Genomic DNA, 16,022 nt, shown 5'->3' on the forward strand with positions numbered 1-16,022 from the left:
AGTGCTTGCCATTGTTTTCACCTTGAAGATGCATGTCTAACATATTTAATGAGTGGTCAAATTCACCCAAAATGCTAGATCTGTGAACAATTTTTCATCTTCAATCTCTGGCACAAGTTTTCCTTTTGATTATATAAGTGACTTGATTTCATTTTGAAAATCGTAAGATCTTATTAGTATTTTACTTCAACTTAGCCAACTTAAGTAAAGTGAATGATGTCCCCATAATCAGTGTATGTACTTCTAAGGAATTGCAGAAATTTCTGATGATTGGCCTTGGACTTTATGAAATTCACAGCTTTGAAGACAATTTTTCATGACACCATCCATTTTTAAAGCTTTTGTGCTTAAATATTCTTCATGTACAATTCAGTGATATTTCATCAAATGTGACATGGTAGTGGCACTTGCATGATCTTCTGTTTATTTTATAAGTTCCTTTTCATTATCAGCCATTGCTGGAGCACCACCAGTAGCTATTCATACCAGACATGTTGATAAAGGTTAAAGGCAGTCAACTGAATGTAAGTTTTACTTCTTCTTACAAATAAGAGATTTAGTTGTCTTTTATGGCAGCAAAGAAGTCATTTCTTCTCTGACTTTATATCTGTTATCAAAATCTCTAATAACAATGACAAGTTCAACTGTGTTTGTAGTGTCAGTGTTTACCTTTACTGCAAAAGTATAAACATTGAAATTCACAGCTTTAGTCTCCAAATTTCTTTCGATAAATTTTCCTTCAGTTCACTTGGCTATTGTTTGGTGAGGCAAACTGATTTTATAAATTTGTTTGTTTGTTTTATCAGGACAAATTTTATCTGCCATGTTTTCCATACATTGCTTACTAAACTCACCATCAGTAAATGGTTTTGAATTTTAACATTCAGATTTGCTATTACATAACTAGCTTTTATAATAGCCTCTGTTTGAGCTGTAACTGCTTAAAGAAATTTTGTTGTGGTGCAGACTTTTTCAGTTCTATTTTATCTTTCTGAAACATTCTTTGATATGCATCAAATTTGGCAGCATGTTTTTGCATATAATGTCTTTTCAAATAGTAATCTTTGAAAACTGACATGATTTCTTGCAAATTATGCATATTGCCAGCTTATTTGTCTCAACAGAAAAAGTCACATCTGTCCGTTTTTCATTGAACGGTGTTCCTTCATCTGTAATTTTTGTTTCTTTGGGTTCTGTTTTCTTTTGAGACAGCACTGGATAAGTTGAAATATTTTTATTGGTAATCACTGCATTTTACTCAGAAAGCAGAACAAGTATATTTAACTTGTAACACTGAACTTCTGTGTCAGATGTGAGATGTGGAGTTAGTATTGACTATTCCACTGCACCCTACCCTTGTCCAGGTTTCAGCTGGTAACAGCACACTAATAGTTCAATTGTTGCTGAGTAATGGATACACACCCAGGGCTCCGTGGAGAAGAGCTGCCACCATGACAGTGGGGGCAGAGGGCATTATTAACTGCCTCAGACTGCATGTGGTTCACAGGCTGAGGGGCTGGACACATCTAACTTAAAGGTGTGGGCTGTAGTAACTGTTCAGTTGTATTCTTGCTATGGTTAGATTAGCAGCATGTTAGGAACAGTATGGTATTACCCTCTGTATAGGATCCAGTCTACTGGACAGACTCTTACATGCCTTGTTTGCTTCACTACCCTTTGTTGCTTCCCACAATATTATTCATCTCTTAGTTTCTGTTGCTTCTGCTCCTGTCTTGTTTCAGATAGCTTTATCTGTTAGTGTTAGTTTAAGCTGTCTTCTGTTTTCTCCGTTCTGACTTTTCCATTTAACTAATTAGACACTATTCCCACTGGTGGCTAGGTGATAGCATGGATAACCTTGAGCATGTAGGAAATGCTGCATAATGAATACTTGCTTCTCACCTTGTATGCAGCACTTGAGAATAGAGAGGGGGTGTGCTTGCTTGTGAACTGGAAGTAGGACTTGTGCAAAATAGAGACTTGACTGCAATTAAAAATTGAAGAGGTCTTTTCCTCCAGATATACACCTCCTCCCTCTGAAGTCCAACTGCTTGTGGTCTAAGTGCAGTACTTGTTGGCTAAAATCACAGTGATTTCAGGTAGATGGAAGGACTGAAAGTAGCACCTTACTGGCGTACATACGTACAGTATAGATGCTACATTCTCAAATCTGTGCTCCAAAATTTCAAACAGTGCTGTTTATTCTCTGGCCTCTTTCATATATACTTACAACCTTTTGTGAGATATATTCTATGAAGCCCTGTGTAGACAATAAGAAGTTGACAAAAAGAATCAAAAGCTAGATTGTTTCAAGATTGCTGTTTCCTCTCATAAGTTGTACTATGATAGTTCATTCTTCAAGAGTGAGGGGAAGGGTGAAATAACTAGGCCGTCATACAGTTCAAATAGTCTGGAAAGACTCTCTGCCTTTATGGCATATCAACAATCTCTCCTCCACATCATTAGATGCTTTCCTGCGTGACAAGAATTAGGACCGTATTGAGTGCAAAGCAGCAGGAGGACAAAAAAGCTAGCTGATGTGGATACCAAACCACTCATTTGCCAATGACATGAATCAAGTGAATCCACGCATTGTGTGGCTGAGGTGAAACTTCAAGTCTCAGGCAGTCAGTATGTGAAGTGTAATAGGCCTGTAAGTAGTTACACACAAAAGAATTTGTGCCCTTACTACTGTATATGTCTTAATTTGGGTGCTGAATTGTAATTATATTTGTAAGTAAAATCCTACCTATGCCTGACATGTATGCTTTGGTTGGAAATAGACACATTTATCAGACTTTAAGTTTACTGCATGTTTTTAAGTGTTGGTAGGTCCTTGGTGGGATCGGAGATCCTTACTGCTTATCAAAATAACTACAGTGAAGTGTCTTTGACCACTAACGGAAAGATAAGTTTTCATGTATTGTGGATTTTCATTTCAAAACAAATACGTGTTATTAATTACATTTACGCTTTGCATTTGATATGGTATTACTTTGTTGCATGCTTGTTATGTATGAAGTATTTTTAATGCTTTTTTTTTTTACTGCCTCTTATAGGCAATAAGAGTGGGTTTAAAAAAACAGAAGTGGTTTTGTTTTTAGAAAGCTACAACAATATATAGAAGTGATAGCTGTGCCACATTTCTAATAGCTGGGTTGAATCATATTCTTTTCCTCTAATGGCATGCGTAATTGCTCTAGGTTTTCAGGCGTCCTTCATCCGCACTTATTTAGATTAGTGACTGATGCATTTCCATGGAAACCTGCATCAGGGAAAAAAAAGTCTCTTTTACAGTGTGGAATTGAAAGGATGTGGGCTTTGAGTCTCAGCCTATAACTTGTGTGAAATAAGACTTCCTGTTTGTGGTCAAATTGATCTGGATTTTGTTTTGTTTTGTCTGTTCTTTATAAAGAATAATTGTTTTTAGCAGCATTTTATCTAAAAATTTAGAACACTTGTCAAATCCTTTATTTCTTGAGAAGCTTCAACTTTTTATGTAGTTGAGGTAGCATATTTTGAGATGATGTTCTGGGAATTTTTTCTTCGTGTGGATGCAGAAACATACAAAACTCAAGTGAGCTGATTAGAAACTATGGCTGAAAAGTCAAGATTCATGAAGAGAGTTCATCTTGGAGGTATTGTTTATGGCTGTATTGAAGAATGACTGGCTATTTTTTGAAGTGGTTGTGGGGGAAGTGGAAAGGATTTACAGAGAGAAAGATTTGTGACAGGCAGTAGAATGTTTGAAAAATGTGGGTGTTTTTATGAACTCTGTACAGTACTATATTTCTTACTATTTTGCATACTTAATATACATAATCTAACATATACCTCTTTAGTAATCTTACTTTTTATGCTTTCTTAGGAAAAGTTTGTTCTTGTCATTTTCAGCAATTTATTTTAACTTTTAGGCATGGTCAAGGTTTCAGCAGATCATAAATTTATGCTCTTTTTAAAGCAGTTGCTATTATCTGTCTTCACAATACTGGAAGGATAAATACTTTCTACAGGTGTTGAAACAAAGAAATATTTTCAGACTTTTTGTTTATACTCCTAATTATTTTGAATACATAGCTATATAGCTTCTTCAAATCAGTGGTCAAATTCCAGTTTTTCATTTGGTAGCTCTTTGTGTTTTGTAAATTAATTAGTTTGTGGTTTGACCCTGTAACCTGCATTTAACTTAAATAAATAGCCATCGACGTGAAGTATATCTATATGTAATTTCCATATATTTATTCACTGTGCTCTGTGTTTTACATTATTCTTATATCTGTACATAATTGTATCTATATATTCTGATGGAGACATGATGTTCTGCTCTCTGTGACCCTTTTTAGCGGTGTGCTGCTCCTACATAATTTGCAGTACCTTAGCATTTTGTACGTGTTAAAGAGTGAGGCAAGGAGTTCTTCCTCCAGATCAGGGAACTTTAAGTTCCACTGCCTATCCTTGCTCCACCCAATTTTCCCCTCCACAATCCTGGGTAAAGTCCTGTGCAACATTGCTTAGCAACATTCTGCTCTGCTAATCTGAGCTATTTGTTCACAGTGACTGAAATGTTGAATTATACGTTATTCTGAGGCACTTACAGTAAAAGTTGCTGAGTATTCCTTTGCATTTCTTTTGCGCTTTGGTAATGGCACAGCTTATCTGCAGTGGAATTCAGGCTGGAAAGCACATGTGCGCATTCAAAGGCGTGGGGAAAAAAAAAGACAATGAAGATAAAATGTTGGCTTTTCCTTGTTTATTTAGAGTTATTTTGTTCTTAAAGTCATCTTCATTTTATAATCTTTTAAATACTATGATGTTAGGGTGACCAGCTTGGGCAAGAATTGGAAAGAAAACTAATAAAGGAAGGGCAGAGTGAGAAAGTTATCTTTGTGAGACATCTTTACTGAAGTCTGAAATATTCTAAGAGGTTTGAAGGAAGGGGTAATGGAAGAAAACAAAGCACTCCTTAGTAAAGAAAAGGTAAAGAGTATTCTTCGTAACTGGTAAGAGTTCTTAATAGGTCGAATCTAGCAGAAATATGAAAAACCTGGTCTTAGTATCCCCACTGACATCTCAGAGCACTCTACAACCTGTTTGATGACAGGAAGATGAAGCCTGCATGGAGCTGGGATTGCTGGCTGGCTGCAAAGCTAGCATACTGATGGATTGAAACCACAACATCTCTGTAAGTGTTACTGTGAAAAAGACTGAGAGGTGCTTTGAACTTCTCGCATGTCTCCCTTATACAGTATACAGATGACTGCTTCTTACGTATTCAGAATGTTATCCATTATTCGAGTGTGAGAATTTTACAGATCCAGTAAGGCTTTAGACTTCAGGGAGGCTTCTGTAAGGATGGAAATTGAAGGCAGATTCTTGTATGAACATTGATGGAAAAAGTCCATAATAACTCTTACTGAAACTTGCTGTATGTGAAAATTAATGATGCTTAAAAATGAGTAGAAGAATGGCTTCTCAGGGCTGCCTTTTTACTTACACAGACTCGCGTAGATCTCCATCTGTTCTTTTCACCTTAGGGTGCAGGATGACCTTCTTCAAAGCAGTTAGTTATCTTGTTATCTTGTGTGACTGTAAACACATCCCAGGTAAAAATACTTACTGTGCTGTAGACTAGAGCACAGGTTCTGCCATGCAACCAGTACGGAGTCCCTTCACAGACTTCTAAGGAAGTCTTTATAAAGCTAAGGCAAAGTCACTAGAAGTGACCTACAACTCTGAAATAATACTAAAAATCAGTATTTCTATTAAATTACAATTCATATTCTTGTGGCAAATTTGTAACTGTGTGAAAATGATTGAGAAAATGATTTTCTTGTGATGTCATATCTTGTCTGAGAGTAAATACCATACTTTCTGAATGTCTGTGGGAAATGTGTGACAGAGATGTGCCTGGCACCTTCCTAGTGGGTGACTGTTCTGATCCAGTTTTGCAAGGCTGTGCCTTGGCTTAAAGCTGCAGAACTTCATCTCTAGAAGTAAATAAATTCTGCTATCTGCTTAGAGTGTAGCGGTAACAACGTGACACAGAGCTAATGAGGGAGACAGATATTGAGTTCAAAAATGTTACTCTTGTTTGTTTTTAAAAGTATTTATTTACATTTTTTATGTTTTAAGTATTGTCAATTCTCTGGTTGAGTGTGGAGAAAAAGAAGGATTCTTCTCTATGTATGCAGGGTTGATTTGTTTGCTTTTTTTTTTACTCTTTTTTTTTTTTTTGGACGGTAAGTAGAAATAGAGGTAGACTGAACATTAGTGCACCAGCACCTTTCTCTATTTGCAGCAGTAGCCCCTGCTGTCCAAAGATAGATAATCTTGACATAAAATGGGTGAGATACCATAAGTTAGTATTTGCATGAGATACAGCATGTGTAGAAGCACTGGAAGATGAGGACTGCAAAATTACCATCCACAAAGTGTGAAAAGTAGAATTCCACTGTGGAGCAAACTACTAAATTTCAAGTGATTCCTGCCCCTTTGGTTATGCTGACGTTGTTTGTCACAACACTAAGGTAACTCACAAGATTATTTTCAAGAAAGATGGAAAATATAAAATAAGGTGTGATGATTTCAAGCTTCTGTATGACAAATCAATTCCAAAGAATTGGAACATTACACCTCAGCACTGTAGCTGAACAAAACATCCTGACCTTCAGGACAAGTAATATTTGCAACAGATGATACTGCCAGCAGGCAACAGATCAAGATTTCCATGTTCTGTCTAAACTGGAAACACAAGTTGCCTTCTTACATGCTCACGGGCAGTTTGGAATCAACAGTGATAACAGTTTTTTAAAAAGCATATTCTACATAATTTCAATCCATAACAAGGGGGTAAGCAAAACTTATAAGCTACTTCATTTTGGACATGATTTTGTAAAAAATGGCATGTTTCAACAATGGTCTAGGTATGTTCTAATTAATCTACTTCCTGGTTGTTTGCTAAAGTCTTCGAAGTCTTTCTGGCCTAGGTCAAGATCTATCTCTTTACAAGCAACGAACTCTGAAAAGCCTTGTAAATCTTGTGGAAAATTTTGAGGAAAAAGTAAGTTTTATCCCAGCTGGTTTCCTCTGATTACATCATCCAGACCTATGTCTGTTTCTGTTCCAGACATCAAGTGATTTAATCCCCTGTTTCAACTGGGACCATGGACACAAAGCTGCCTTACAATATTTAGAGGTTGATTAACTGTTCTACTGCAAATGAATCATGAATCAGGGGCAGAGGTACTGAAGGCCTTCAGAAAGCACAAGGAGAGCAGAAAGATATCTAGAGATCACTATCTCATTTTGCAAATATTCTGGAAATGAAGGAAGACCATACAAGAACGTGTTCTGTCTGCTCTGCCTGTTTTGCAAACAAAGAGAAGACTTGTTTCTGAAATAAAATCCAGCTAACAATGTTCAATCTACCTCTATTTCTACTTATGGCTCTAAAAAGAGGGGAAAATTAAAACAAAAGGGCAATACAAAAATCTAGCTTATAAAATTTGCCTCAGTTTTAATATGCATTTAACTTTGCTTCTTCATATGATGCAAATACAAACAAATTAAGCCATGTTCCAATTCAGATTTAAATGTCAGGAAGAGAATTGTGTACTTAACTGATGACCTGGATGCTTTCCTCTACAGTCTATTCTTGTGAATCTGCTTTAGCATGAGTGTTGGACTAGGTAGCCTTCATTGGTCCCTTCCAACCCCTACAATTCTGTGATTCTCTGACCTTGTTAAAACAATCCTGATTCCCTGTAGTCACCTCTGTAAACACCATTCCAAAAGAGAGTAAGAAGCAAATCTTTCAGCAACTCATCACTATTTTGTTCTGTATTAACTTTTTTTCATAGATTATAGGGAAAATTAATGACCTAGGAAACCACTGTTCCTGATCATAACTCCCTCTCCAATGGATCCTACTTGCATATTTCAGTTATTAAAGTTTCTCTTGCAAACAAACTTGCTGATTTGCTAAACTGATCAATCATTTCAACATCCTTTGTGAGTAAGCTAATTCACTGCATTCCAGCTAATCTTTCTCAACGGGTACAGGAGGGAATCAACATCAGTCTTCCTTTCTTTTTTAAAGAATTTGGTAGGGGGGAGAAAAAATCCAGGGGCATCCAAGGATTTGTAATTCTGTTCAAATCTAAAAACTTCAAATACCAGATAAGATTTGCTATTTCTCAGCTTCAACTGAAAGAAAAATTGTCTGAGAACGTCACAAACTGAATACTTAGATTTTAAAAAGTTGTCAAGAAGCCTTAAAGAAAACAAACAAAAAAAAATAATTGTGAATTGAAGATCTTCTTACATTCACCATTAATAATATTTTTATCATATACACTTCTTTCCTCAATAATAATAGTTTTCCCCATCTAGTGTAACAATGTTATTATTTCAAAAGAAAGATGACTTGTTTCTTTTGAATAATTGGGTTGTCTGTATGTACAGATTTCCATTTCAAGAGTTTGAATATCCCTTTAACGTAAACAGGCTTTACTTCCATTCACTGACTATAAATCTTATATATTCCTTATTAATTCCAGCTTTGAAATTATACATAATGACATTCAAGAGGGAGTGGAATCCTGGTCCAGATTTTAAAGATGGCACATTGGAGGGCCTTATGCTCTGATCCCTTCAATGCACCATATTCTGGGCTTGAAAAAGGAAAGTTCCTATGATCAAATATTTAGAGATCATTTCCATTTATCTTTCTGATTCATTATTTTATATTTTTATACTTAGAATCCAAGAATCTGCTCTGCTTGATTTGGAGGAGGATCTCTGAACTTGACATTTTCTAAGTTTCAAATGACTGCCCAGAGAAAGAAGTATCAAATGTGACATTAAACAATTGTGTTATAGATCTGAAAAACCTTCCTGCTTTTCAAAATTATACTGTACAAAACTTCATGGAAAATCTTTTTTAATGATTCTCAATTTTCTAAGGAAGAAAAGGCAAAATGATAGATCTTTTGAAAAATTCATTGAGACTTTACAGTATGTTGTCTGAAGAAGAATTTTCTGTTTGTTTTTTCTTTTTTATGCAGTTATTTTCTAGACCAAAGTTCTTAATGTGTCTATTATCAAAAAAATCCCTTGTTTCTTGAAAGCAAACTGTACCGAACTAGCAATGAGTTATATCTGTAAAATCTGTTACATCTGTATGGAAATTGTGCTTACTGCACTCAGAACAGAAGGAATAGGGTTAACTTCTGTGCAAAACTCTTTCATCTTCCTAAATGCTACATTTATTTCCTATATGCATGTTTTGATACGTACTGTATATTGTATTCTCACGTAAATTGAAAGTTTACAAAGCTTTGGTTATTGCTGTAACTGCCAGCAACGCTGATGGTTCCATTTATAGTTGGTGGCCTTTTGGTGAAGCACAGATGTGCTTAAATTATGGGATATGTCTTTGATTAATCTAGTCACATAAAATGACTTTATTTTGACCAGTGCATAATACAGTATTATTTCTCCTACAACAGCAGAGGCTTGTAATGCAATGACATGCTGAGTTTTCTTAATAAATGGGAAAAAATATAGGTTGAGTTGAAGTTTTAGGGTAATAATATCCAGTCTAAGTTAGCTCTTTTTGAGCTATATAACATGCTATATATTTTGCATTTGTCTTCCTCTGAGATAGAGGCAATTTGGAATCATCTAGCATTTTGTATTTCAAATATTCAAATTGCCCATGTACTTGGGATTTGAAACATAAATGTTCTACATAGTGATATTTTCAATTCCATATCCCTTTTTTTTTTCCAGGCTCAACATTTTTTATGCTACTATTGGAACAATTTTAGGAAAGGCTCTTGTTGCTAAATGTCTTTTAACCTTACATATTGTCTGTGTATGTAGCAGTAACAAAGAATTTTTGACCACTTTTCTCAGCTTTGGATAAATGTTGGTCTAGCCTTCAACGTAAATAGCAGCAAAAGCAATTTTTCTCCAGGGAGTATAAGAGGGTACACAGTGCAAACCTTTGCCTCCTGCCACTGCTGGGTATTGCTTTCTATTGGACTCATGCAGAGTGCTTTATCTGACCCTGTTTCAGCAGAGAGCATCTCCAGCTATCTATGGCGTTAGTGAAACATCTCTTACAGTTGTTACTGGTGAAAAAGAAAGAGAAAAGAAAGCTTTCTTTTTCAGGACGGTGCCAAGTTGTTGAATTTACTTTGGCCAGAACAACAACAGACTCGAGGTCTTTGGCTCTCATTTTTGAACTTTTTTTATTACTCGGGTTGAAAATCATTTCTTATTGAAAACCATTGTTTTAATTCTGCTTGCATAATGAATGTCCTAACTTGATTATAGTAGCAGTATGCCCTGCCTTTACCTTTCACAGTCACATTGTGATATTTGTCTCTCTGATCCCACACCCAAAGGAAGGCAGTTGCACTTTCATTTCCTCTGCCAGGCCTGTGCTTGTGCAGATTGCTCCAAAACCTTCCTGCAGTGCTGGCAAGCAATCAGATGCGAACCCCCTGGCAGAGCAGCCCCACGCAGTTTCCTAGGAAACACGATCTCCAAGATGCCCTGCAAAGAGCAGCAGGGGAAGTACAAGAAATGATGGCAGTTTCTTTGGGATTTCTACCTCATTTGTTACTCTCCTGAATAATTTCAAGTATGTAAGCAATCTACTGCAAATAATAGCATTATTTTGGTATTTGAGTTGCCTGTCATAATGTACTTACAATAGTTATTTGCTAATCATTGAAGAAACAGAGCAAGAATTGAGTTATGTACCTGTGTGGATTTTGTCTTCCCTTTCATGGCAGTGATTTTCAGCTTTTCATTTTTTTATGTTGTCTGTAGGCACCGCTGGTGGCCTGTGGTCAGTTCTGAGGCTTACGAGGGAAGTTGCATGGTTATTTCTTAGTTGGGGAAAAACACATTACTACTCCTAAAGCGGAAGAAGAGAAGGAGGATATATATTATTCCTGCATCTTTATAGTGATCACCTTTCTTTGACCCTATTGATAATATTCAGAATGGCAGGATTTGAATCTCACTGTTTCTGAGATTTCCACAATAATAACCAGCCTTTGACGTGGTCCCTCACCACATCCTTCTTTCTAAATTGGAGAGGTATGGATTTGAAAGATGGATTGTTTGATAGATTAAGAACTGGTTGGTTGGTCACGACCAAAGGTCCATGTGACCCTAATGAGATTCAACAAGACCAAGCGCAAGGTGTTGCATTTGAGCCAGGGCAATTATTTATACAGAGTGAGGGAACAACTCCTGGAGAGCAGCCCTGTGGAGAAGGACTTGAGGGTCCTGGTGGACAAGAAGCTGGATATGAGTCAGCAATGTGCGCTTCAGCCCAGAAAGCCAACTATGTCATGGGCTGCATTAAAAAATGGGGTGGCCAGCAGGGAGAGATGATTGTCCCCTTCTACTCAGCTCCATCTGGAGCCCCATCTGGAGTACTGCATCCAGGCTTGAGGATCCCAGTGCAAGAAAGATGTAGAGCTCTTGGAATGAGTCCAGAGGAGGGCCATTAAGATGATCAGAGGGCTGGAGCATCTCTCATGTGAGGGAAGGTTGGGAGAACTGGGCTTGTATAGCTTTAAGAAGAGAAAACACTGGTCAGACCTCATTGTGGCCTTCCAGTACTTGAAGAGAGTATATGAACAGGAGGGGGAACGACTGTTTCCATGGGTTGATAGTGACAGGACAAAGGGGAATGTTTTTAAACAAGTCAGGGGAGATTTAGATTAGATGTTAGGAAGTTTTTCATTCAGGGGGTGGTAACACACAAGAACAAGTTGCCCAGATAGGTTGTGGATGCCCCTATCCCTGGAGGCATTCAAGGCAAGGCTGGATGTGGCTCTGGGCAGCCTGGTCTAGTGGTTGGTGATTGCACATGTCAGGGGGGTTGAAACTAGATGATCTTTTGTGTCCTTTTTAACCCAGACCATTCTATGACATGATTCTCTGATATCATACAATTAAGCATTCTTATAAAGGAAAAGCTAGAAGTTTATCATTTGCATTACCTCTATTGAGCAGTGCAAAGTGCTTATGCCTGCTGCAACTCTGTATGAATAGATCAAGAGAAAACTGGCCATGTTATTTTTTTTTTCTTTCTATGGTTCTCTGTGATAGGGCCCACGTTACTCCTAGACGTTAAAGAGAGTTGCTTAGGTGGTTTACTGACTTTTTCTTATAGCAGAATGTGGGGAGATTTATGGTGATGTGTTCCTGTGGAAGATGTTATGTGTAGCTGTATAGAAAGCCTTGCTTTTAGATAAAATGATCTTTAGTCTGAGAACATCAGTGCACTACTTTGAAGACAGAGTTGTTAGCTGCAACTGTACCCCAGTGCTTGATGCCCAGGTATGTCCTATTCCTTTAGCCAAGACATGGAAAAGGTCTGTAGAGAGAAAGTCTTCTAGCCAACTGGAGGTAAGAGAAAAAATCATATTGGAGTTGCTCTAGTAAAATCTAACTTCTCAAGAAGTATAGAAATCTTAACTGATAGGTATGATACAAGAATGTTACTTTTTTTTTTTCTGTCAAAGGAAGCAAAAGTAGAGCAATTTTGAAAACACTGTTATTCTGTTCTCCTTGAATAACTTTTGGTCTGATCCAACTTGATGCAATAATAGCTTTTGGCTGTGGTGGGAGATGTTTATTTTGGTAATGATGCAGGAATATACATATTGCTAAATAATGTTACTGTGCAATTCTGGCTTGAATTCAGAAATTTATTACACAACTACCTGTATGTACCTTTTATTCTTTGGTCAATTTAGAGAAAGAACTCTCTAAGTGCTTTTTCTTTTTTTTTTTCTTTCTCTATTATCTTGTTTGTTATCATGACGAATTCTTGATCCTTTTCCCTTATTGATGTCATCTGTATTTATGCTGCGTAATAAGACAGACTGGAATCTGAGTCAGGGTTTAGGGAAGGAGGATAATTAAAGAATTGTAGGGTTTACACAGCAACCTGGGAAACATGCCACTTAGCCTTGAGTTCAGGGATTTGTAAAGCTAATAGGTTCCTAAATAATCCCTGTGAATGCAATTACACACAAAGAGATGGGGGAAGGTAGAGGGGTAGGAGTGACAGGGAACAGATAGAAGCCTCAGCTGAAGTGTGCTGGCTTTGCAATACTGAGTAGCTGAACAAAGCTATCTGCTTTACAGCCTCTTGCCTTTCCTCCCACTCCCACACAAAATTTGTATTTGCTAATAGCACTGAAACATCACGCTGTAGAAAACAGTTGCTGCAGCAGAAACATCTGGTTCCACAAGGCTCAAGTGGTGGCACGAAGTGCTCCAAAAAATTCTTCATCAAACCTTGTTCCTTTAACTATTTTTATCCAACTTCTGAAAACAAGCCAGTGGTAAACAGTGAATGGAATCCAGGCGTACCTTTTACTATGTGGCTTCCGGTCATCTCTCCTGATGATAATCTGATCTCTTGAATTATGTGAAAAATAATATTACTTGGTGAAGAATGGACTTTATGCAGGTCTTTTTTCTTCACATCACAACAGGAATTTGACTTTTGAAGCTAACCTTGTAAGTCTAGCAACGTGAATTTGCACAAACAAGATTATCTGATGGGATTAATACTGTAATCAGGATTTTCTCCCTCTTTGACCATCGCGAGGAAGGTTGATGGCTAATCTACGCAAAACGTATATATCTGTAAATCTTTTTTATTATTTTTGTTATTGTTGTTTTGTTTTTATATATATATTGTTTTTACAGCCCTTCTTGTGTCCTGGAAGTTATTGCACCAATATGAAAAAGTAACTTGCTTTCTCTGTCAACCAGCTGCAAAGTGCATGTGTATTTTCAGCCATAATTCCTCTGTATTCAGCATGTACTTGTATTTATGTCTCCAGCTGGGGACGTATTGAAGTCCCACAATCCAGTTAAGAATCAGCTTTACTGATTAAAGCAAGTAAAAAGACCTTTCTGTCAACTTGGTTCTCCCAAACTCTGCCTCCCAGTGCTTTCTTCTGCATTTTGCTCCTTGACTGTGTTTAAAGCCTGTCGTTCTGCTTTGATGTATGTTTTTCTCTCTGTAGGCCAGCACTTGGTCATCTGACAGTATTATATCTCAGAGTAATGTTTAATATCCATAAAAGTTGTGATGTACAGATGGTGTACCTCGAGGGCTTTGTCTGACTTAGAGAACTAAGAAAATTTGTTTGGACTGAGCCAGAAAGGCCTCCAGTGAAAAATTCCTGGGCCACACAGATGAGAATTTCATGGTCACACGCTAAACCAAAAAATTTTTTTATGTCATTTCTGATGTCTGTTAGAGTAATAATTTGATGCCATTTGAGAACCAACCTGTATTTACATGAGGCTTTTTCTTTCCTCAAAAGAGTTTCTGCATAACTATCGTTTTGTGGACGAGAAAGGAAAAGACAAAGGGGCCATAATAGAGATACACTTCTGAGGAAAAATTAATATCCTAAATGTCTATAAGGCTTTTCTATACAAATACAAATTAATTTGCTACATCTAGAATTGGTTGTTCTGACCTCTTAAACATCTGTCAAATTTTCAGAATTTACATAGATAATTAACATGGAAGAAATATTCCCCTCATTGTTAAATAACATTTCTGAAATCTTTAAGTCTTCAAAGCAGATGAGTACATTTCCTTACTGATCAGATAAATAAGGAAGATATATATATACTTCTTTAATTGTAAGGGAAAAAAAGACATCTCAGCTGTTTAGTAAAGCACCTGGTTATATATATGCAGAAGAAGCAGTGTTCAGCAAGAAAACATGTATTTTTCAGAGTTCTGACAAGTTGTCACAAAATTTCCAGGCAATTTTGCTTTCAAGCATTGGAACAGGCTGCGCAGGGTGATGGTGCAAGAAATACACAGATGTGGCTCAGAGGGATGTGGTCAGCAGGCACAGTGGGGATGGGTTGGTGGTTGGACTTGGTGATCTCAGTGGTCTTTTTCACCTTTAATGACTTTATGACTACTGTTGCAAAGGCTCAATAAGGCTCAGAAAATCAGCACTTTTTGAACTACCAAAGAATATTCCTTGCTCTCTTTTTTTTGTTTGTTTTATTCTATACGAATGCTGCTCTTGGTAGTGAATTTGTACGTGTTTTCCTGTCATTTTGAAGAAATGAGAAAAAATTACCTACGTCCTGTACTATATTTTTGTCCTTCCCTGAAAGTGTAATTTATATATGTATTTTGTAATAGGCTTTCAGTGTAAGCCTTTTAGATTATGATATTTACTGCACAAACAGTAGAAACCAAATACTGGAATAGCATATGTACCTTTGACATATGCTTGATTGGTGCTTTTCAAGATACCCATTCAAAAATAAGAGAGTATCTTTCTCAGAAAGGTAAATGTTTAGCTCTGTTATCTGCCGTTCTATAAATACTGTTCTAAACTACACTGTTATACCTGCACTTAACCAGTATTGATGTTGAATCTGACTGTAGAAATACTTGTAAACATAAGTTTCACAGCCACAATAGACTGATTTAATATTGCAGCCAATGGATAAGGGAACTATTCCAGTGAGATGTCTGTTTTTGTTCATTTTGGATTGCTTTTTTATTTTTTTGTCTTGTTTTTCTTAAGGATTAATATCAAGTTTTATTGTATTTGAGCTTTTAAATCCCTTTTCTTGATGTATTTGTTGTTGTATCGTATTCTTTTGATCATCCTGTTTTCAAAATAAAAATTCTTTCTATTTTTCTTAATCCTTTGTCTTGCAGTGTTTTGATCATTTTGCTGTTTGTTTGTTTGCTGTATAATGTTCGTACAAGTCTAATAACAGTATTTATTTGATTGGTGGAAATCAGCGTGGGCACCTAGTTTTACCCCCCTACCCTCTCTCACATATTTTGTGTGTTGCATGTGTGTTTTTAAACAAAAAGTACTCATTTGTTTTGTTTTTGCTACTTTTCAGTCTTTCCAAACTTTTTGTTTGTTTGTTCTTGTATTTTGATTGTTAGTCCAAGAAATGTTTTTGCTGCCAAGAAA

General features: G+C 36.6%; 1 protein-coding gene across 1 annotated transcript in view; it reads left to right on the top strand.

The window, feature by feature from the left end:
- Nucleotides 1–16,022, top strand: part of SHANK2 (SH3 and multiple ankyrin repeat domains 2) — a 330,531-nt gene that overhangs the window by 166,773 nt on the left and 147,736 nt on the right. The window lies entirely within an intron of this gene.

The sequence above is a fragment of the Cyrtonyx montezumae genome, unplaced genomic scaffold (assembly GCF_038088225.1).
Source record: "Cyrtonyx montezumae isolate F1298 unplaced genomic scaffold, pur_monq_1.0 scaffold_10, whole genome shotgun sequence".
In the NCBI taxonomy this organism is placed as follows: Eukaryota; Metazoa; Chordata; class Aves; order Galliformes; family Odontophoridae; genus Cyrtonyx; species Cyrtonyx montezumae.